This window comes from Triturus cristatus, chromosome 8 (genome assembly GCF_964204655.1).
Source record: "Triturus cristatus chromosome 8, aTriCri1.1, whole genome shotgun sequence".
In the NCBI taxonomy this organism is placed as follows: Eukaryota; Metazoa; Chordata; class Amphibia; order Caudata; family Salamandridae; genus Triturus; species Triturus cristatus.
This window is the reverse complement of record NC_140591.1, coordinates 37,038,059-37,059,799: the sequence shown is the minus strand read 5'-3', so window position 1 is coordinate 37,059,799 and position 21,741 is coordinate 37,038,059. Positions and strand designations below refer to the sequence as shown.

Genomic DNA, 21,741 nt, shown 5'->3' with positions numbered 1-21,741 from the left:
TTTTGAAGCGTCATTTAGCCCGCAGATGTTGGCAGAGACAAACCTAAGCAAATCTATCTTAGCCATTTAAATATTTCAAGAAAGTTTAGAGCAGAGATTTCTCGAACCTTAGGAAGCGTTTCACCTAGTGAATTCTTTAATCTCGCCCAGTGTCTCGGTGAGTGAGTGTATACGTGCGTGCATACAGAAAAGTGCCCTTGGTTCTTCTGTGTCTGTTTGGGTGGCCATCCACACCCCTCCCCCCTCTTCTGAGCGGGATTCATTAGGTAGACCTCTGCCCCCAGCTGCTGAAATGGAGAAATTAATTGCCTTAGGCGCCATCTCCGCTCTACTGTCTGGCGGCATAAGTCGGGTTTTGCGAAGAATGTTATGCCATTAGCCCCTTTTTTGGAGTTTGGGCGAGCCTGGTCATAAATTAGCTGCCTCAGGAGAAAACTGCTGAAATATACCAGAAACATCCTTGGCTGTCCACCGGCTGTGTTGCTGCCATCGCGCTGCCGTCTTTGATTGAAGGGAAAGCGGTGCGCCCTCTGCACCTCACGGTCCCAGTCCCAGCCTGGTTGATCAGGGAAGGATTGCTGCAAGAGTTTTACGATAAAGCGCCTGGGGTCATCCCCTTCCTTCCCCTCCGGAATACCAAGCAGACGAAGATTATTTCTATGCTGGCGATTCTCCTGCTCCTCCATCTTAGACATTAGATCTACCCAGCAAGCAGTGTTGGACTCGCTCTGCTGTTTGGCTGCTGTGAATTCTGATTCTAGATATTCGGTGCGTACCTCGACCATGAAGAGACGATCAGCACGGACACTTACGCTGACTCAATCTTGCTACGACCTATTGCATTTTCAATGCTTGTTTACTTTGGTTCCATCAAGAAGGCATTCAGATGTGTCACACATTTGCCATAAATTCTGAATGGTAGCACTCTAGTTGCTCATTAGATCACTGTAGTAAAGCTACTGCTCACCAGGGAAGTCTGCTGCTGGTATTCAAAGTGCATGTTTCAGTCTGCATGTGAAAATTTCTTTAATGAAATAGAAGAGGATTTGAGAAGTCACTCAAAATGTGCCCTAATTTTTATTTCTGCAGCACTAATCATACTTTCTATGGCAAAATGAACCCCCTCATTGTGTTCCTTTTAAATTAAATGTTTTAAGTTACCACTTTATTCCAATCAAGATGGCTTCAGGTGTGCCATACGTTTATCATATGTAGGACTGTTAGCGCTCTAGTTGTTCTTTGGAACACTCTGGGAAGCTGCAGTAGAACACAAAGGAATCAACTGACAGTCTCTGCCCTTGTTGGATGTACATGTTTAACTGAGAATGTCAGACTTCATTCTCACATGACTTAGAAAGATAATGTGAATTTACAGAAAATATGCTCTCAGTTTAGCTTCTAGATCACCTTCCAAACCCCTGTGGGAAAAGCACGAGAAAATAGTTTTCTCTCAAACATGATTCATGATATCCCAGCAGAAGGCTTTTTCACATGGTAAAATCACCTTAGAACATACCACAATTCCTAAAATGAGTATGGTAACATCAACAAATGATTTATAATGTAACTAAAGTCTTAAAACCTTCTATTAACTGCAATGCTTTTTAATGAGGTGGTATCATGTATATTGGTCCCAAGATGGCTGCCAACATTTCTTGGATGAAGTGCTGACACAATCAGATCAATCAGGTTAGGCTCCGCCCAGATATATATGTGATTTTACTTTTGATGTTCTCAGGAACTACTGAACGGATTTACACCATTTAAGCAAAATGCACGACTCTGAACCAAGGTCTACCTTTCTGCCAAATTTGGTGTAATTCCATTCAGCAGTTCGGGCTATTGCTGCGACTAAAGGTCCCTATGGAAAATTGCATGGGGAAAACACGTTTTGGGATCCCCCTTTTTTCTCGGCCCCCACTTGACGAATCACCCCGAGACTTTCAGGATAGGAGCGGACCGGAGCGGGCCACGAGTTCTGAAAATTTTGCGAAGATTAATCAACCGGCGCCAAAGTTATTCTAAATAGAATGTTGCGGATTTCCTATGGATAATAGGTCCTAACTATAACTACCTACTGGTGACCGCCAGTAGGATAGATAGATAGATAGATAGATAGATAGATAGATAGATAGATAGATAGATAGATAGATAGATAGATAGATAGATAGATAGATAGATAGATAGATAGATAGATAGATAGATAGATAGATAGATAGATAGATAGATAGATAGATAATCTACTGGCGGTCGCCAGTAGATAGTTACAGTTAGGGCCTAGTTTCCATAGGAAAAGCGTTTTTTCTTTTCCCAATAACTTCTGAGCCGGTTGACGAATGTTTGTGAAATTTTCAAAACTAGTGGCCCACTCCGGTCCGGACAGCTCCTATCCTGAAAGTTTCGGGGTGAATCGCCAAGTGGGGCTGAGAAAAAGGGGGGTCCATGTTATTTCCTATAGGAAACTTTAGACACGACTACAGCCCGAACTGCTGAACGGAATTACACCAAATTTGACAAAGGGTAGCCCTTGGTTCAAAATGAGACCTTTTTTTAAAATGCTGTAAATCCATTCAGTAGTTCCTGAGAAATTCCAAAAATAGAGGTTAAAAAATCCATTTCCCATAGGAAACTTAAGAAACAGTTACATCTGAACCTGCTGAATGGAATTACACCAAAATTGGCAAAAAGGTGGTGCTTGGTTCATAAAGCGACCTTTTTTCTAAATGGTGTAAATCCGTTCAGTAGTTTGAGATATTAAAGGAAAATCTTTATATATCTGGGCGGGACCTAACTACACAAGCATGAGCTTGGCTCTAATTGGCTGCCAACACTTCAATCCAGGAAGTGTTGGCAGCCATCTTGGTGCAATGCTTTTTAGGTCTCGCCTAGCGATGCAGCGCATACGCTGTCACTACACATAACAGCACTGCACTGCCCTAAACCCTAAAACACTACCTCAGCACGGCCTCCTACCTTGCCCGAACACCACTGCACTGCCCTAAACCCTGAAACACCACCCCCAGCACGACCCCCTACACTGCCCGAACACCACAGCACTGCCCTAAACCCTGAAACACTACCCCAGCAAGACTGCCTACACTGCCCGAACACCACTGCACTGCCCTATACCCTGAAACACCACCCCCAGCACGACCCCCTACACTGTCCGAACACCACTGCTCTGCCCAAAACCCTGAAACACCAGCCCAGCACGACCCCCTACACTGCCCGAACACCACTGCACTGCCCTAAACCCTGAAACACCAGCACCAGAATGACCCCCTACACTGCCCGAACACCACTGCACTGCCCTAAACCCTGAAACACCAGCCCCAGCACGACCCCCTACACTGCCCGAACACCACTGCCCTAAACCCTGAAACACCACCCCCAGCACAACCCCCTACACTGCCCGAACACCACTGCACTGCCCTAAACCCTAAAACACTACCTCAGCACGGCCTCCTACCCTGCCCGAACACCACTGCACTGCCCTAAACCCTGAAACACCACCCCCAGCACGACCCCCTACACTGCCCGAACACCACTGCACTGCCCTAAACCCTGAAACACTACCCCAGCACAACCCCCTACACTGCCCGAACACCACTGCACTGCCCTATACCCTGAAACACCACCCCCAGCACGACCCCTTACACTGTCCGAACACGCCTGCTCTGCCCAAAACCCTGAAACACCAGCCCCAGCACGACTCCCTACACTGCCCGAACACCAATGCACTGCCCTAAACCCAGAAACACCAGCCCCAGCATGACCCCCTACACAGCCCGAACACCACTGCACTGCCCTAAACCCTGAAACACCAGCCCCAGCATGACCCCCTACACTGCCCGAACACCACTGCCCTAAACCCTGAAACACCACCCCCAGCAAGACCCCCCACACTGCCCAAACACCACTGCTCTGCCCAAGACCCTGAAACACCAGCCCCAGCACGACCCCCTGCACTGCCCGAATACCACTGCACGCCCTAAACAATGAAACACCAGCCCCAGCAAGACCCCCTGCACTGCCCAAACACCACTGCAGTGCCCTAAACCCTGAAACACCAGACCCAACACAACCCCCTACACTGCCCGAACACCACTGCACTGCCCTATACCCTGAAACACCACCCCTAGCACGACCCCCTACACTGTCCGAACACCACTGCTCTGCCCAAAACCCTGAAACACCAGCCCCAGCACCACCCCCTACACTGCCCGAACACCACTGCACTGCCCTAAACTCAGAAACACCAGCCCCAGCATGACCCCGTACACTGCCCAAACACCACTGCACTGCCCTAAACCCTGAAACACCACCCCCAGCACAACCCCCTACACTGTCCGAACACCACTGCTCTGCCCAAAACCCTGAAACACCAGCCCCAGCACGACCCCCTACACTGCCCGAACACCACTGCCCTGCCCTAAACCCTGAAACACCAGCCCCAGCACGACCCCTACACTGCCCGAACACCACTGCCCTAAACCTTGAAACACCACCCCCATCAAGACCCCCCACACTGCCCGAACACCACTGCTCTGCCCAAGACCCTGAAACACCAGCCCCAGCACGACCCCCTACACTGCCCGAACACCACTGCCCTGCCCTAAACCCTGAAACACCAGGCCCCGCATGACCCCCTCTACTGCCCGAACACCACTGCCCTGCCCTACACCCTGAAACACCAGCCCCCGCATGGCTCCCTACACTGCCTGAACACCACTGCCCTGCCCTAAACCCTGAAACACCAGCCCCAGCACGACCCCCTGCACTGCCCAAACACCAATGCTCTGCCTAAAACCCTGAAACACCAGCCCCAGCATGACCCCTGCACTGCCCGAACACCATAGCACTGCCCCTAAACCCTGAAACACTAGCCCCAGCTCGACCCCCTGCACTGCCTGAATACCACTGCACGCCCTAAACCCTGAAACACCAGCCCCAGCAAGACCCCCTGCACTGCCCAAACACCACTGCAGTGCCCTAAACCCTGAAACACCACACCCAACATGACCCCCTGCACCGCCCTAAACCCTGAAACGCCACCCCCCGCAAGACCCCATGCACTGCCTGGATGCCACTGCCCTGCCCTGAACCCTGAAACACCAGCCCCTGCACAACCCCCTGCACTGCCCAAACACCACTGCCCTGCCCTAAACCCTGAAACACCAGCCCCCGCACGACCCCCTACACTGCCCGAACACCACTGCACTACCCTAAGCCCTGGTGACCGCTCAACCCTCCACAGGGCTTGGTCGCCCCACTCACTGCTGCCACTCCTGCCTGCCTTTGCCGCCTCCTGCCTGCAGATTCCTTCGCTCGCTGCCCGCTGCTCCTGGGAATTTCCCGCTGCTCCTGGGAATTTCCTGCTGCCTGCTGCTTCTTGGAATTTCCTGCCGCTGCCTCCCTGCGGCCCGCCCCCCTGTGATTCCATTCGCCGCCCCGCTCCCGCCACCCAGCTGCTCCTCCCTCCCGGCTCCTTACTTATGATGCCCCCAGAGCGACCGCGCAGCAGACGCGCGCAGCGGGAGCGCCAATTGAGCGCCGAAGGTGCACCAAAGGTAAGCCCGTCTAAGCCCGTCCGCGCCTGGACTGCGCCCAGCGCCAGACCCCCTGGTCCTCGCCAGCACACCCTGCACATCTACGATGCCAAAACCCTCCACGCACTCAACGCCGGCCGAAACACCGCCTGCAACCGAGCCACCCAGAGTCGCACCCACGGACCCTTCACCTGCCTGACCTGCCGCTTCACCGGCCTCCGACCCAACACCGCACCTGCTAAACCGAGCCCCAGCAACAAACACCTGATGTGCATCCTGCTCAACACCCGCTCCGTTCACAGGCATGCCGTCGAACTCTGGAACCTCCTCGACTTGACAGCACCAGACATCGCCTTCCTGACGGAAACCTGGATGAACGCCTCCTCAGCGCCCGACGTCGCCATCGCCGTCCCGGAAGGCTACAAAATCACCAGGAAGGACCGCGTCAACCAGACAGGAGGAGGCATCGCCATCATCCACAAGAACACCATCCGCATCACGACCAACTCCGATGACACCTTCACCTCCGCCGAACACCTCCACTTCCAGATACACACCGACCCCAAGACCACGCTCAGAGGCACCCTCGTCTACAGACCACCGGGACCACGCACATAGTTCAGCGAAGACATCACAGACTTCGTCAGCCCGCACGCCATCAATTCCACCGACTACATCCTCCTGGGGGACCTCAACTTCCACCTGGAGGACAACAAGGACCGCAACACCACTGCTCTGCTGGACAACCTGGCCAACCTCGGACTCAAGCAACTGGTAACCACCCCCACCCACTACGTCGGCTACACGCTTGACCCAGTCTTCCCATCCAGCAAATACGTCACCTTCAGCCACTCCACCAATCTCAAGTGGACTGACCACAGCTGCGTCCACTTCAGCTTCAGTAAAACGACGACCCACCACCACCCTCAACAAGCCCCCTGCAGGAGCTGGAACAAGATCACCGGCGACCAGCTCACCACCTTCCTCAGCCAGAACCCCCCCCACCAGCTCAACGGACCCCAACGAAGCCGCCAACAACCTCACACAGTGGGTCACCAACTGCGCAGACGCCCTCGCACCACTGAAGAAGAACCCCCCCAGCAGAGGCGGCAGCAAGAAAGCCTCCTGGTTCACCGACGAGCTCATCACCTCCAAGAAGATCTGCCGCTCCCTGGAGAACACCTGGTGCACCAACCAGACCACAGACAACATGACGGCCCTCAAACACGCCACCCGCAAACACCACCAACTGATCCGCGCCACAAAGAAGACAGCCTTCAAGGAACGACTGGACAACAACACCCACAACAGCAAGGAACTCTTCAGCATCGTCAAAGAGCTCTCCAGCCCCGACGTCGGAAACAATGACATCACTCCCTCGCAAGACCTCTGCGACTCCCTCGCAGCCTTCTTCCACGACAAGATCCCCAACATTCACAACAGCTTCGGCCCACCAACCACGAACCCCACCACCGAACCGATGCCCCCCACCGCCACCCTCCGCACCTGGACCCCAGTCAGCACCGAAGACACAACACGCACAATGCACACCATCCACTCCGGATCCCCTACGGACCCCTGCCCACACTACATCTTCATCACGGCCGACCACATCATCGCACCCCACCTCCGCGACATCATCAACGCCTCCTTCAACACCGCCACCTTCCCGGAGTGCTGGAAACACGCCGAGATCAGTGTCCTGCTGAAGAAACCAACTGCAGACCCCTCCGACCTCAAGAACTACCGCCCTATCTCGCTCCTCCCGTTTCCTGCCAAAGTCATCGAGAAGACCGTCAACAGACAGCTAGCCGCCTTCCTCGAGACCAACGGATCCCTCGACCACTCGCAATCCGGCTTCCGAGCCAACCACAGCACGGAGACCGCCCTCATCGCAGCCACAGACGACATCAGATCCCTAATGGACAACGGGGAAACTGCGGCCCTCATCCTCCTGGACCTCTCCGCAGCGTTCGACACTGTCTGCCACCGCACCCTGGTACAGCGCCTGAACAACACCGGCATCCAGGAGAAGGCCCTGGAGTGGATCACCTCATTCCTCGCCGGAAGAACCCAGAGAGTCCGCCTCCCCCGTTCCGGTCAGCGGCCACCGAAGTCATCTGCGGCGTTCCACAAGGGTCATCGCTCAGCCCCACCCTCTTCAACGTCTACATGAGCCCCCTCGCAACCATCGCACGTCAACACAACCTCAAGATCATCACCTACGCCGACAACACCCAGCTGATCCTCTCCCTCACCAGCGACCCAGACGCCGCCAGAGCCAGCCTACACGAAGGGATGAAAGACGTCGCCGAATGGATGAAGAACAGTCGCCTGAAACTGAACTCAGACAAGACGGAGGTCCTCATCCTGGGATCATCACCCTCCGCCTGGGACGACTCCTGGTGGCCCCCCGCCCTGGGAGCCACCCCCAAGCCAACGGACCACGCACACAACCTAGGCTTCATCCTGGACTCCTTCCTCTCGATGACCAGACAAGTCAACGCCGTCTCGTCTTCATGCTTCAACACCCTGCGCATGCTTCGAAAGATCTTCCGGTGGATCCCCACCGAGACCAGGAAGACGGTCACCCAGGCCCTCGTCACCAGTCGGCTGGACTACGGGAACGCCCTCTACGCCGGCACCACCGCCAAACTCCAGAAGAAACTCCAACGGATCCAGAACGCCTCAGCACGACTCATCCTGGACATCCCCCGACACAGCCACATCTCCGGACACCTGAGAGACCTGCACTGGCTCCCCGTCAACAAAAGAATCACGTTTCGACTCCTCACCCACGCACACAAGGCCCTCCACGACCTGGGCCCCAAGTTCCTCAACAGCCGCCTGACCTTCCACAAGCCCACCCGCCAGCTCCGCTCGCCTCGCTCTCACCACTGTCCCCCACATCCGCAGAGCCACCGCCGGAGGAAGATCCTTCTCCTACCTGGCAGCCAAGACATGGAACTCCCTTCCCATCCACCTCCGGACAACGCAAGACCATCTCGCCTTCAGGAAGCAACTCAAGACCTGGCTGTTCGAGCAGTAGCGTTCCCCCCCCCCCCAGCGCCTTGAGACCCTCTGGGTGAGCAGTGCGCTATACAAATGCCTATGATTGATTGATTGATTGATTGAAACACCAGCCCCCGTACGACCCCCTACACTGCCCGAACACCACTGCACTGCCCTAAGCCCGGAAACACCAGCCCCCCCACGACCCCCTACACTGCTCGAACACCACTGCACTGCCCTAAACCCTAAAACACTACCCCAGCACGACCCCCTGCACTTCCCGAATACCACTGCACGCCCTAAACCCTGAAACACCAGCCCCAGCAAGACCCCCTGCACTGCCCAAACACCACTGCAGTGCCCTAAACCCTGAAACACCAGACCCAACATGACCCCCTACACTGCCCGAACGCCACTGCTCTGCCCTAAACCCTGAAACGCCACCCCCCGCAAGACCCCATGCACTGCCTGGACGCCACTGCCCTGCCCTAAACCCTGAAACACCACCCCCCGCAAGACCCCATGCACTGCCTGGACGCCACTGCCCTGCCCTAAACCCTGAAACACCAGCCCCTGCACGACCCCCTGCACTGCCCGAACACCACTGTCCTGCCCTAAACCCTGAAACACCAGCACCCCGCACGGCCCCCTACACTGCCCGAACACCACTGCCCTGCCCAAAACCCTGAAAGACCAGCCCCGCACCACCCCCTACACTGCCTGAACACCACTGCACTGCCCTAAGCCCTGAAACACCAGCCCCCGTACGACCCCCTACACTGCCCAAACACCACTGCACTGCCCTAAGCCCTGAAACACCAGCCCCCGTACGACCCCCTACACTGTCCGAACACCACTGCACTGCCCTAAGCCCGGAAACACCAGACCCCCTACACTGCCCGAACACCATTGCACTGCCCTAAGCTCGGAAACACCAGCCCCCCCACGACCCCCTACACTGCCCGAACACCACTGCACTAAGCCCGGAAACACCAGCCCCCCCACTACCCCCTACACTGCTCGAACACCACTGCACTGCACTAAACCCTAAAACACTACCCCAGCACGATCCCCTACACTACCCAGACACCACTGCACTACCCTAAACCACTACACCCCGCACGACCCCCTACACTACCCAAACCCCACAGAGGTACCTAATCTGCTACTGAAAATGTTACCCAGGGACTTCCTAAATTCACTGAGTTCTTGCTGCATTATCTCTGAACCCCGGATGTTGAGGTGCATTAAAGAACGAGGCTCAGAATTGGTTCGGAGGCCAGAGATAGAGTATGCAGCCTAGAAGAATACATGGAATCAATTGGCTCCTCATAGTGGGACTGACAGGACGAAGGTTAGCCATATTTCAACTTCTTATGCTTCTACGACTTACCTAAAGACCTTGACCTCAAAGATGATCATTTGCAAGAGCAGCACAGGGAGCAGGAGTGTATCCATGCTCTAGACTTAGTCCGAGAGAAGGCCATCTTTGACTTCTTTCAGTGTTCCGTGATGAAGTTTGGCTTCATGGTTATCGATGGTCTACGGGTTCATCTTTGTGCATTTCTCACATGATGTAATGATGTTGAGTAATGTTTGAAGCCCAGACCAAGCCCCTAGCCTTTGCCGGCCACCCCACCAGACGTTGGGGGCCAGCCCGAGCACCCCCGAACTGCCAACCACCTAGTAGAGACACCGAGGCGTGCATGCTGGCTTTAAGCAGCGCTGAGGAGTCCGTGGAAGAGCGACCTCCATGCAGCAACAAGATGGTGGATTCGTAGCTAGACGGAGACCCAAGAGTATGCCTGAGCCGAGCCTGAATTGGATCTAACCCACACAGCGAGATTGGCCACAAGGGGCACATCCGACAGGGGTGTTCTTCCACCTTTTTTTTGGTGACAAGTGCGGTAACAGAGGTCTGGGCAATAGTTCTCTCAACCTCTGTAATTTGATGTGGGCCCCCCGCTCTCAACCTTTGTCAGAGGGATGTCAGTGAAGGCTGAGGCACTGTGGATGGGCTGCACTACTCTTTGAGGTGGCAGGGACGCCTCTCATGATACCAAGTGAGGTGGATGCCCAGACTGAATCTGGGTACTGTGTTCTGGCAACCGGGCATTGGGACTGTGGAGGCCTCATTAGCGTGGATGCTGGTCATTGTGCCTGTGGTAATTCTTCTGGTGGTTGGCTCTTGGGCAGACAGGCTGGATCACTTTGGGGTTCTCCCTGGACCGCTTACTTGCAGGATTGGGGCTGGATTGGGGCAGGATCAGCGGGGACAAGCTTAAACTGAGCTGCTTGTGCTGTGCCCTACGGCCTACTTCACATTTCTGCTGCTGAACTTATGGAGATCAGTTTGTTACGTAGCACTTTTCCTTATGATATTTGGGTATTACAGTGTTGGTGGCTCCTTGGCTGGGGGGCAGGGAGATGGTGGGGGGCTTGTTGCCCTGGAACTGATCTTGTTGTTCGCGGGGTCCTCCCTGATGGCTGGTCCTCCCTCAATATCATTGTGGTGGCTGTGATTGACAGAGGCCCAAAATATGGACCGTCGTCTCACTGAGCTGGAGGCGCATACTCGGCAGCAAGGCTGGATGACCAAGAAGGGATGGATGGCCACAATAACATCAGGGTTGTAGGACTGCTGGAGAGAGTGGAGGGTGGCTCCATGTTGGGTTACTTGGAGGACTGGCTCTTCAGGAGGTGGTGGCCTCAGATGGCAAAACACACAAGATGATGGACGGAATGCTGCACATTGGCAAAACATTCACCCCCAGTCACAGATCTGTGTTTAATCCATCGTTATTTTGCTCACCACGCCACCCCAGTTCAGACATGGCCATATGCAAATCAGCCTTGACCCTGTGCCTCATGGGAACAGTCCAGCCCGAACTGCCAAGCCATGTCTTCCCTAGACCGGAAACAAGCATCCTAGGACTGGTTTCGGGGTTTCCATCCCATTTCAGCCAGGATAGCTTGACTCCAGTGGCGTAGTGAGCACAGGACCCACGTCTGGGCATACACTTCCCGCATAGGGCGAACAGCAAAACACACAAGATGATGGACGGAATGTTGAACATTGGCAAAACATTCACCCCCAGTCACAGATGGCCTGTAAGTTTTTCGTCCTACAATGGGCGCACAGGGAACCTGCCACCCCCCCCCCCCCAAAAACAATTGGGGGTTCCACCCAGTCAGGTAGTGGCCCACCCCTCTTGCATTTCTGGCACAGAGATTTCATTTTACGGCAGGCTCACAACAACAATTCCTTCATGGCTTAGAACACCACATTTTCTGTTTATCCAGACTTTACCAACCAGATGCAGATGCAGAGAGAATTGTTTATGACAGTCAAGAAGATACTTTGTGCGTTGGGGTTGCTTAAGTCTCTGCTTTTTCCGGTCTGTCTGAGATTACAAGTGATGACAAAGTGCATTTTTTCACAGAACCTGCGGCAGCACGGGACTGGTTGGAACTCTACAATAAGGAGACATTGCGACTGGAGCCTGCGGAGCAGTTTCAGCAGTCGTGCCTGAGGAGGCAGCGGTCTCGCCGAAGAGGGGAACACTGGCCTACAAAGCAGCAGGCGCTGGAAACAGCGGCATCTCTGGTGTGAATCCCCCAAGTGTAGGGGGATCTACTCTCAGCTCGGAGGGCCCAACAGGACTGGGACTTGAAGACACACTTTGGAGGGTTACCCCAGGCACAGTTTACCACATTTGAACCCGATCTGGATGCTGGTGAGGTCCTGCGAGGCACATTCCTTAACTATGGTGCTATATTGTAGTGGCTGCAATTTCTACTCATGGTTTTATAATTATTTTCTTTCTCGGCTGGGAGGGAGCTGGGTAAGGAGGGGCTTGTGCTAAATGTACTTTTCCACTCAACTGTGTTTAGCTACTAGACTGTGTGGTCTCTTTCCCTAACTGACTTTTCCAATACGGACCTAGTTGGCTCTTGTTCATGGGCCTTAGCTTGTAGGCTCATTATCATATATTGTTTGGACAGATGCCTGCATATCACAGTCTGAGGGGGATTGGAGGAGTTTTTTGTGTTGCTTTCATTATTTTTGGTTTGTTCTTCCATCTGAATAAGTGTGTGTTGTAAGTGGGCCTGCGTTGTGAGGCTAGTAAATGGCACTCTGAAAGTATGGCTGGTGTGGTGAGCTGTGGCTCACCCCATTGCTCAAGGACTAGACAAGAAGGCTGATTGGAATAGAATAATCACCTGGAATGTATGAGGCATGTCCACTCCTTCCAAGCATTATAATGTCCTGAAATGTTTTTAACGAAGGGGGGTGCAGGTTGCATTTTGCAGAAGACGCACCTAACGCAAGCATTGGCAGGGACAACTGTACAACACTACTTACGCAGCTTTTGAGAGGGGGGGGCCCTTATTTTTATTAGGGCTGGGGTGCCCTTCCAGCTGCATAGGGCAGCCACTGACTCTCGGACAGATATGTGCTGGACCGATTAGATGGTAAAGATGTTGCCTTGTTTAATGTTTACGCACCGAATGCGGACCAGTCCTCCTAAGCCAGGTTGATGTCCCTCCTGTCGCTGATGTTGCATTATTTGAAGATTGTGGGAGGGGACTTCAATTGTGTAGCAGATTCCGCTTTGGACAGATCTCATACCCCGCTGTGTTTGGCCCCAGCACAAACTGGCTGGAGCCTTTTGCACTTGGGCTAAACAGTGGGGTCTTATTCATTGCTGCAGAGTGTGGAACCCCGTGGTCCAGGCTTACTCCTTTAGATCTGGTCTTCATGATTTAAAGGTAAGACTGGATGAGAGAGTGGGGGACAGAGTATTTGTCGAGAACCTATTCGGATCATTCCCACCCGCTAAAAACTTTCCTGTGGTCGCTCAGTAGATCTTATATCTCCTCTTGGCAGTTGGCTCCGGTTTTCCAGGCCTTACTTGGTGAGCAGATCACCAGTTTCTGGCTTGACAATGTAGGTTCAGCATCGTCGGTGGCAGTGGCATAGGAAGCCATGAAGGTGGTAGTAAGAGGTCACTGCATTCCAATAAGTTTGTGGGTAAGTGCTCGATTACAATCAGTTATTAGATGGCAGGAGGCGGTCCTCAATGGGCTTCCCCCCGGGTCTGGGGGGTGAGACACCAGAGGGCAGGAAAAGGATGCTTATTGAATGGGAGAAACTACTTACAATGGTGGAGCGCTTGTGGCAGTATGATTATAGAGCATATATTGCAGGAAGAGACACAAGGGCATACTATTCTTCAGATCTGCGACTTGGCGGGCCAAGAATTGCACACACAGTGGGGGATAAATACTGCGTTCCTCCAATACTACTGTGACTTGCACTCCATGAACACCACGGTTTACGAGTCCGATGTTTTGAGCTATATAACAGACTCTTTCCTGTTGGTACTTGAGCCCACAGTGGCAGGAGGTGCAGGGTGAAATTAAGAAGATGGCTCGGGGGAAGATCCACAGATTGGACAGGTTGCCGGTAGAATTCTATGCTATTTATGCTGCCACCCTCGCCCCTAAATTAGTGGAAGTTTTTAACGGTGCCCGGCAGCGAGGAGTACTCCCGTCCTCTCTGCGTGAAGCCATGATTGTGTCAAATCCTAAGAAGGATAAGGACCCACTTTTGCTCAATTCTTATTGCCCCCTCTTGATGCTTAACATGGATTATGAAATGCTGAGTATGGTTCTGGCGAACAGGCTTTACCACACATGGACAATCTGATTCACCCCAATCAGACATACCTACCTGCATTACCTTACCTAGAATCCGTCAATGGATTCAATATTGGACCAGCGGGCACACCTTCCACCGGATTTACTAGCATTATCTGTATATATTTAGACGACGTTTGATTCTCTTCTCTAGGAGTTCTTGTAGATTGAGTTGTTTGCTATGGGTTTTGAATTGCTCTTTGTAAAGTGGACTAAGCTGTTGTATCCTCAAGGGACGGCTAGGATCAGGACTGACTCAGTGATTTTGAAAACATGCACAGTGGAGCGGGGCACCCGGCAGGGTTGATCCATGTCCGCTCTGTTATTTGCTCTAGCCCTAGAATCGTTCCCACAGACGATTCGACAGGGAGGCCACTGTTGGACCTACACGTGTCCAGAGATTGCCTGTATATTTTGATATATGCGGGGGATATGCTGTAGTACATAAGAGGGGGCGCTACAGATTTGGAGGAGACGGTAGCAGCTATGTCGGATTTTGGGCACCTGTCGGGACTAGAAGTAAACTGGCATAAATACTGTGCTCAGCCATTGCGTTATAATTCGGGGAGGTGAATCCCATTACTGACGTGCTGGCTCTGCGGTGGGAACACGTTAACATACGCTACTTGCGGGGTCGCCATTTATAGATCTGTAGAACAGCTCTGCGAGGGTAACTTTGTTCGGGCCGCAGACAACTTGTGGCGGCCAGTGGCCTTTTGGAGTACCTTGCCCTTATTGGTCAGTGGACGGATTGCCATCTGTAAGATGGCAGTTCTGCCGTGGATTAAATCATCAATGGCAAGCAGATCTCCTAGAAGTGTGTGAATGCATCGGCTAATTGCAACAACATTTATATTAATGGAGAAATGTGTGCTATCCAAGTACACCTTTGTCACTGGCTTGAAAGATATACCAGAGAGTGTCATGATAAAAGTGTTTAATTACATTTTCAGCAAAAATCGTATCCTGAAAATGTTACAAACTGTTACAGGTAAAAGGTTTGACAACTTTAAACTAATGGGGCAAATGTACTAACTTTTGAAGCAATACAGCAACCAAAGTCGCTGTGCTGCATGAAAGGGAGAGTGAACAACTGTGCCATATCTACTAAGATTTTGTGCAGTGTTTCCCTTCTCAGTGCCAGTGCACTTCAGGCTGCCAGTTGTCAATGCACACTAACTTGTACCATAGTGCAAGGGAGTGGGCTTTCTATCAAGCATAGGTTTTGCATTGGGAGGGGAGCTTTTCAGCACAAAACCTTTCCCACTTTGTATGTGTGCTGTACAATGCAGCACAGATGCAAAGTTTGATAGTTATGGAGTAAGTAAAACATTTTTGCTCTGTTACACCTGCATCAAGGAAGTGGAGGGTTTAAGCGCAAATCCTTGTCGACAATTGTTGGAAGATAGGGATTTGCATCAAAATTCATTGGTGATTGCATGGGAATTCCCACGCTCTACCCATGGAACACCCCGTTAATGGAAAGTAGTGCATAGCTACTAGAAAGACACATATATTCAACAACATCCCCATTTCAAAAAGTGTATTAACAAATGTGGATCATTTTAGGATATTGAGAGGGGTAGGTGTTTATCAAAAGGGCTACGTGCAGAACTTTACTGATGTTTCTTTTTATTTTTCTGCAATAGACAAGATTTCCACACACGTTGCAGTTATAGTTTTAACTTGCAAGACTGCAAGGGAGGTGGTCAAAGGATGTTTGTTTGTTATTTAACAGCAAAGAGTTACAAAAAATAAAATTAGATCAAGATTGAGCGTACCATTTAAAGAAACTATTCGTGAAGGGTTGATGGTAGCAAAGGCAGTGCCTGGGTAACCTTGTTAACCTGGAGGGGTGTCCTGATAAATTTAGCAGTTACATTTCTAAACATGAATTAAAGGAATAAATATCAGTCTACAAGATCTAAAAATAAACACATTTTCATCTTGAATGTATATGCTTTCAATTTTCGCATACATATATTAATTCAACCAAGCAAACGCTTCCAGTTTGGTAGGCTAGGGTGCACACAGAAGAGCTACTTATTGGTACCTGGAGAACTACCAGTAGCTCATGAGCTACTCGTTGGAGCAGCCTGGCCTACACATCTGGCCTGCTCCTTGCAGACTTCGCACAGCCTGAGCGAACAGAAAATTCAACACCAAAGATTTTGTGGCCTGGCTGAGGGAATATACTTTTGTTTAAGAGAATGGCTAAAGTGCTAGACATGATTGTCGCATATAAAAGATGCATAAGTGCACCCCTGATATTGCTTTTGATATTAAGCGTCTAGGTGTGTTTTCAATATTGATTTGGGTTTTAATTACACCTTGCTAGTGGATGGGAGAGTGAAGCAGAGCATCATCACTTTGTTTAGGAAGAATTATAGAGGAATGTATGATTTAGTTTGGTCATTTAGAAACGCTGCGCTTTAGTATCCCCCGTATCCCCCAAAGATCCTAGCCTTGCAGAAAGAAAAGTACTGGTGTATCCAGACAATGTGAACCATGCACAGTGTGCTCAGTGTGTGACATATGTAGACGTGTTTATCTGGTAATGTAAACTGCCAATCCGTCCGTTTCATATTTTTTGTTTGTCAAAAGTAAATCTAAGGGAAAGGTAGCCTGTGAGTTAAATATGTGCTATTTTTTTAAACATGGTTTTAATGAAGTCTTGCTTGTAGTGTGGAGAGTGAAGCAGAGTGTTGTATTTTTCCATACACAGAACTCATAGAAGAGTGTATGATTTAGCAGTTTTGGTCATTTAGAAAAATGTAGCTTCTGCCTACCCTGCCTGTGGATGGTGACACTTACGTGAGGAGGTGGAGTCCCAATGACTCCCTCAACAGCCTGACGAGGACCTGTGAAGGAAGCCACAGACGAAATGTTAGAAAGAGAGGTAAGACTGGTGACAAGGAAAGAAAGAAAAGACTACAAGATAGAAAGAGCAAAACAGCTTAAAAAAATGGGGAGAATAAACCAAGGAAGGATTATAAATGGTTTCTAATGCTGATAAACATTTCAGTAAGCCCTGGGAAGCAGAGTGCTGCGAATGCAGAATCCCCTCTCGGGGGAGGGCGCACTGCTGCACGAGGAATGTGACAATGTGCCACAGCATGGACGATAGCCAGGAAGAACCGAGATCCAGGAGCTGCCATCAGAGGGAGGAGGACCAAAGAGCCAGGAGGGAGACCCCTAAATCCGGACAAATTATGGAAAAGGAAGCCCCACCATGGTCCATGGAGAACTGTGGCTGACCTGGTGTGTGATGGTGATAGTCTTGGAAAGGAAGAGGTCGAGGACAGTACAGGCATAGATGCTGAAGTTGAATCTGTGGGGCTTAACTGGAGGTGAAACTCTGACAATCATGCACAGAATCCTTCTTACAGGGCCAGTCCTAAAATCACCTGTTTTATCTCTTTTAGTGGCGAGTCTTGGTGGCCTAAAATTGGGTCTTATTCTCATGATAAAGGTGATAATGAGGAGACAGGAGGGCAAAGGAAAAACAAATAAAGCAGTAGAAAGGATAAAATAGAAGAAATAAAGCGAAAGTGATACAAGTGTACATAGAAAGTAGAAAAAAAGCTGGCAAAATTCCAATCGCTTTGAGGGGTTTTTTTTGGGTTAAAAGAACACTTACCTTTAAAAAAAAGAAAAAAAATTGAATACAGGGACTTTGTAGGTGGAGACCACAGATGGTCTCTGGATCTCTGGAGGGAGGAGGCGGGAGGAAGGAGCCTGCGGGAACGAAGCCTAAGGAAAATAGAAGAAACAATTCTGTGAGATCGTTAAAAACTAGACATTTTGAATCTCAGACAGCCTTGTAATAGGTCTCGGTTACTGAGCCAGAACAAACCCACACTCCCAAGGTCCATGAACAATCTTTGTGTGGATAGAGATAGAGAGAGAGGGCATGGAGAGATTGTTTTTTGCATCTGGCCTAGTTTGTCTCCTTATTTCTTTTTCAGAATCCCTTAGACTTCTCCGATGAGAACACTCAAGGCTTTGGACCCTTCAAGCTACTCCCCTACATCGGTTTTGATGACAGGGTGCTTGTGGCCTACATATGTCAGTCTGTCAGTCTACATCATGGCTTAAGCTGCTCCCCCAAGTCATTTTTTGATGAAGGAATGTTAATGGACTACGTATGTCTGCCGGTTTGACTATGTGTCTCCATCATGTCTCAAGCTGCTCCTCAGCGTCATCTTTGATCTTTGGCACCTGCTGGACAATATGTATATCACAGATCGCAAGGACAGTGATCACAACGCTCTTGTACTGACAAGCAATGGTTTGCTACATCTTTCAGTCAAACATTCCTCCTTTCTTCAGGAGAAATCTTGTGTACTAACAATAGGAAGTGTATGTAGGAAAGTGCCCCTTTTTGACATGGTGCCTGGTATTTGATGTCATTTTGACTGGAAGTGGGATGGGTTCATGCTAACCAAGTCCCCAGTGCCAGATCTCTTTCCCAAAACTGTGCAAAAGGTTTAACAATTATCAATTACATTAGCACCCTCTATACGTCCCTAGTAAATGGTACAGCGGATACTTAGGGCAAGGAAGCTGAAGAGGGTCCCCAACAGCACAAATTGTATCATCCTAAAGGACCCCTTACCAAGCACATACAGACTGCCACTGTAGGCTGCGTATCTTGTCGCAGGCAAAAGTGCCATGCCCACAGACATTGCATGAATTATAGGCGAGTCACCCCTACAGCAGGCCTTACAGCTGTAAGGCAGGGTGCAGTATACTACATGTGAGGGCATAACTGCATGAGCAGATATGCCCCAGTGCTGGTCAGGTCCATTACTGCCAGTACAAGTGATCAGGGAAGCCATTTTAAAAGTATATGCTGGACACTGGAGTTCCCCACCTACATGATGACTTCACCGAAAATATAGGTGTATGGTATCAAACATCTTGCATTAATAAACCCACACTGATGCAAGTGTTGGTTTGATTAATACATGCACACAGAGGGCACCTTACAGGTGGCCCCATGAAACTACCAGCTACTTGTGTGCTATCTGACTGATGGCAGGCTGGCGAAAACCAGAGGCAGGTTTCTGGCCCCTAGGATGTGGGCCTTTGCTCTGAGGAGGTCAGAAACAAAGAACCTCCCATAGGATAACCTGCAGATTAGTATTCCAGGGCAGGGAAGCTTCAAAGAGCCCACCGCCTTTGGTAAGCAAATCTGGCTTCACTCACAGGAGAGGTGCGCCCCCTTCGTCCAGAGCCCTTTGGCACTAGTAGCAAAATTAGCTAGTCAGATTAGCGTGTCCACTCTCAGGCTAGTACCAGCCCTAAGCTGGGCTACCTGAAGTGGAAGCGACTTTTCAAAGTTAGCCTTCTTAGTAATGGCAAACTTAGCAAGTCTGGGACAGGCTTATGCCCCGTTCCCACAGGAAGTGGTCATATAGGTGACCTAGTGACCAAAAGGTAGGTAGCCCATTGCCTAAGACCATATATTTCCCCAATGCCCCCAACATTCAGTATTTAGGGGAGGCCCTGGTACCAGAAAGGCAGATCCTGCTGACCTACGAAGGAGGACACTCTACAGCCGTAAAAGCAGAATGTAGAAGGAGCAACTGACCTATCCCCATCCCTGCTGGCCTGTCTGCTGTTCTCAATGATTTGTTCTAAAGTCATCTTGCCCTGCAAGCTGTCGTGCCTCCCAAAGCTGGGTGGACTGCCTGCATTCAACAAAGCCCCACAGACTCCCATGGAGCAGTGGAGCTGCTCTCCTGCATCCTGCAGTCACCCCAAAAAGAACTGCGAGGACCCCAGACCTACCAAACGCCGATGCTGCCAAGCACCATTGCATCCGAGCCCCCCTGCCTTAGGAGATAGAGTCCACTTTGGTTTTTCCCCTTGTGAACTCATGAGGCTGCCTGCAGGCACCCTCAGCCACAAGTGCTCCCAGACATAGAAACCCGACTCCTCAAAGACCCTCAGTACCCAGCCACCCTGGCCCGAGGAGAAGAGGACCACCGGTGTCCCCACTTCCCCTAGTATCACAAGACTTGAACCCTCTGGCTGGTTCCGCCAGACTGGCCTCCCAGTCGAAACCTGCAGCCTCCTTTCATGCAGATTGATCCCAATTGACTAACATTGGGCACCCGAAGATATATTGCAGCACTGCACTCGGCCGCCCTAGTGCTGCTTGAGGTGTACTGCTGGTGCTGCCTTGGATCTTGCCCCATACTCACCTTAAGTCAAGGAGCTTGGTCTCTACCTGAATGCCATACTTGTTTTTCATTCTATAGGATAACATTGCAGCTTCTAAAAATTGCACTGTGTTGACTTTTGATTCTGGTGCCTAAACATATATAAAAGGTACGTATTATTTTCATAAATTGGTGTGGATCTCCTTATTGAGTCCTGTGCATCATTTACTGACTGTGTGTGTATTTTGCAGATGCCGAACACTCCTCTCTGATAAGCCTAAGGCTGCTTGACCATACTACCCTCTAGAAAAGCACACTGTTATTGCTTGAGCAAGCTCCTGTCAACTCACAAGGGAATACCTGGACTCTTTCCACGATATACCTCTTTTTGGTAGATCATATAAAGAGCCAGCTTCCTACAGTGCATAAGACGGGGCTGGTTACAAAAGAACCCTGAAATTCTCTTAACTATCAGAGTACTACTAGAAGACATGATGAAGGGCATCCCTGTCCTGCATTCTAAAGGAAGTTCTTCTATGATAATGGAACATAATAACTCCCTTATGAAAAATGTCAGAGCTCTATTATGCCAGAGTCCATAGCAAGAATGCTGAAAAGAATCCTCTAAAGCTACATGGTACAATAAGGACAGCAGGGGAGCTAAGAGTTTGTTACTTCATGCCATGAGAACAACACTAGAGCAGATAGCTACCTTGATAGTAAAGCTTATAAAGGCACCCTGTTAAAGGCCAAAAGAGATTGAATTCTCCCAATCTGGGAGTACCGGATTGTCTCTGGCAAATCTAATAACAACAAATTGTTCTGGGATGCGGTTGCCCGTGGCTCTACTGTAGTGCGAAAACAACTTGAAAACATTGTCCAGCTGCAAGAATGGATCGACCTCTTTTTTACATAAACTGCAAAATAGCATGTTGATGGAAGTTCTGGATCCCCAACTACAGGATAAAATTGATGAAAATCCTACATTGTCCGTCTCAATACAAGATGCTGATGTTACGGTAAGTGGGATCAAGAGCAGTAAGGTTCTAGGCCATGGTAGGGTACCAGGAGGCCATTTTATCTTTTAAATGTCTGGGTGCCCTATATGAATTGCATCTCCAATCTTATTTTAAAAGGAACAAGTATACCGCCATCCTGGCGCACTGCAGAGCTTACACATATCTCTAAAAAGGGCTCCTGCAAACCGCCAAATATTTATAGACCTATTAGTCTCCTAGACAGCCTGCAGAAGGTATTCTGAGGACAGCTATTGAGCACATTGCGGGATTGGATTATGGCGAAAGATA

General features: G+C 50.5%; 1 protein-coding gene across 2 annotated transcripts in view; it reads right to left on the bottom strand.

Annotated features, from left to right (window-relative positions):
• The window catches only part of LOC146799908 (uncharacterized), a 123,877-nt gene that overhangs the window by 40,732 nt on the left and 61,404 nt on the right, over positions 1-21,741 (bottom strand). The window contains exons 2-3 of one of the 2 annotated variants that reach the window (XM_085620840.1): positions 17,905-18,017; positions 17,079-17,125 (exon numbers count right to left, since the gene is read on the bottom strand). The gene's annotated coding sequence lies outside the window, so the exon portion shown is untranslated. Of the gene's footprint in view, positions 1-17,053; positions 17,126-17,904; positions 18,018-21,741 lie in introns of both variants that reach the window. The other variant, XM_085620841.1, reaches the window with a different exon arrangement.